Genomic DNA, 2,500 nt, shown 5'->3' with positions numbered 1-2,500 from the left:
GCAGTGTGAGTGGACGCGGTGTGTGTGTGCTGTGTGAGTGCTCTTAGTAGTGCGTAAGTGTGGGCATCGTGTGAGGTCTGTGTGAGTGTGCGTGGAGTGTGAGTGGGTGCTGTGCATGGGCATGGTGTGGTGTTAGTGTACGTGCTGTGTGGATGCGGTGTGTGTGTGCTGTGTGTGTGCTGTGTGTGTGCACGTTGTCTGTACTATATAGAGGTGCTGCTTGTCTGCAACGTGTACATTTTGAGGTGGAGGAAACGATGGGAATGTCTCATTTCTGTGAGTTTGAGGGAATGTTTAGAAAGTGCAGCTGCTTCCGTCACAGAACAGGACGCGCTCTGCGTACTAATGTCGTGTGTGACACGTCGGGGTCACACCCAGCTTTTCTCTCCACCCCTTCACTGCCAGAGGGGCCTGAAACACAGGAGGAAATCCTAAAAATGAATACATGTTAGAAAAGAAGATAATATCCCCCAAATTCAACCTCGAGGAATGCAAAAAACGTGTGTGTGTGTGTGTGTGCGCGTGTGTGTGCGCGTGTGTGCGCGTGTGTGCGCGTGTGTGTGCGTGCGTGCGTGTGTGTGTGTGTGTGTGTTTTTCGCTATCAGTCCCGCAGATTAAGCCGGGGCGGGCAACTCCAGGCCTCAAAGGGCCAGCAACAGGTCAGGTTTTCAGGATATCCCTGCTTCAGCACAGGTGGCTCAATCGACTGAGCCATTGATCGAGCCACCTGTGCTGAAGCTGAGCCACTGATTGAGCCCCCTGTGCTGAAGCAGGGATATCCTGAAAACCTGACCTGTTGGTGGCCCTTGAGTGCTGGAGTTGGCCGCCCTGGTTCTATGGGGGAGTATGTCTGCACCTCCGCTCTGCGATGCCCCGTGTCAGGGGTGAGACGTGGAAACGCCCGCGTCACATAAACCAACACAGGCATTAAACCTGACGGCACTGGGTTAACCCCTTCTGTGCTGGAGGGAACAGGTTATATGTGAGCCTGCCCTGTCACCCAGGAGATAACTTACATCAGGGACGGCCGACGCCAGTCCTCAAGGGCCACCAACAGGTCAGGTTTTCAGGATGTCCCTGCTCCAGCACAGAGGGTGCAGCTGTTGACTGAGCCACTGATTGAGCCACCTGTGCGGAAGCAGGGGTATCCTGAAAACCTGCCCTGTTGATGGCCCTTGAGGCTGGAGTTGCCCCCCCCCCCCCTTGCCATAGAATTTCCTCACAAATAATTGTATAGGATGAGCTGCCCGGGGTATAATGTGAGCGCCCCCCGCTGGCTGCCTACTGCCCGGGGTATAATGTGAGCGCCGCCCGCTGGCTGTCTTGTTCCCGGGGTATAATGTGAGCGCCCCCCGCTGGTGTTTCGGCACCGCGGTATTTGCCGGCTGTGGACTGTCGGTTATTCTCCCGTTACTCTGTGATACGGGGGGGGGGGGGGGGGGTATTACCCGGTGTTTGGATCTGGACACCCTGCTAATACTGTCTCTGTTCTGCCCCTTGGGCTGAGACATGTTCCCGTTACTCTGTGGCTGTTTGGCCACGTGACGGATATTATCTTCCTGTTTATTCCATCTCACGGCCGGGGGTTTCATGTCTGCCCACGCGTGGCTGTTATATTCCATCTCACGGCCGGGGGTCTCATGTCTGCCCACGCGTGGCTGTTATATTCCATCTCACGGCCGGGGGTTTCATGTCTGCCCACGCGTGGCTGTTATATTCCATCTCACGGCCGGGGGTTTCATGTCTGCCCACGCGTGGCTGTTATATTCCATCTCACGGCCGGGGGTTTCATGTCTGCCCACGCGTGGCTGTTATATTCCATCTCACGGCCGGGGGTTTCATGTCTGCCCACGCGTGGCTGTTATATTCCATCTCACGGCCGGGGGTTTCATGTCTGCCCACGCGTGGCTGTTATATTCCATCTCACGGCCGGGGGTTTCATGTCTGCCCACGTGTGGCTGTTATATTCCATCTCACGGCCGGGGGTTTCATGTCTGCCCACGTGTGGCTGTTATATTCCATCTCACGGCCGGGGGTTTCATGTCTGCCCACGTGTGGCTGTTATATTCCATCTCACGGCCGGGGGTTTCATGTCTGCCCACGTGTGGCTGTTGTATTCCATCTCACGGCCGGGGGTTTCATGTCTGCCCACGTGTGGCTGTTGTATTCCATCTCACGGCCGGGGGTTTCATGTCTGCCCACGTGTGGCTGTTATATTCCATCTCACGGCCGGGGGTTTCATGTCTGCCCACGTGTGGCTGTTATATTCCATCTCACGGCCGGGGGTTTCATGTGTGCCCACGTGTGGCTGGTATATTCCATCTCACGGCCGGGGGTTTCATGTCTGCCCACGTGTGGCTGTTGTATTCCATCTCACGGCCGGGGGTTTCATGTCTGCCCACGTGTGGCTGTTGTATTCCATCTCACGGCCGGGGGTTTCATGTCTGCCCACGTGTGGCTGGTGTATCCCATCGCACAGTATGTAGATAGTGGGGTGTGT

At 56.2% G+C, this 2,500-nt stretch overlaps 1 protein-coding gene across 2 annotated transcripts in view; it reads left to right on the top strand.

Moving 5' to 3' along the window:
* Positions 1-2,500, top strand: part of SLC12A8 (solute carrier family 12 member 8) — a 114,525-nt gene that overhangs the window by 3,161 nt on the left and 108,864 nt on the right. The gene's annotated exons all lie outside the window — the stretch shown is intronic.

This window comes from Ascaphus truei, chromosome 7, assembly GCF_040206685.1.
Source record: "Ascaphus truei isolate aAscTru1 chromosome 7, aAscTru1.hap1, whole genome shotgun sequence".
In the NCBI taxonomy this organism is placed as follows: domain Eukaryota; kingdom Metazoa; phylum Chordata; class Amphibia; order Anura; family Ascaphidae; genus Ascaphus; species Ascaphus truei.
This window is presented reverse-complemented; position numbering and strand designations above follow the sequence as displayed.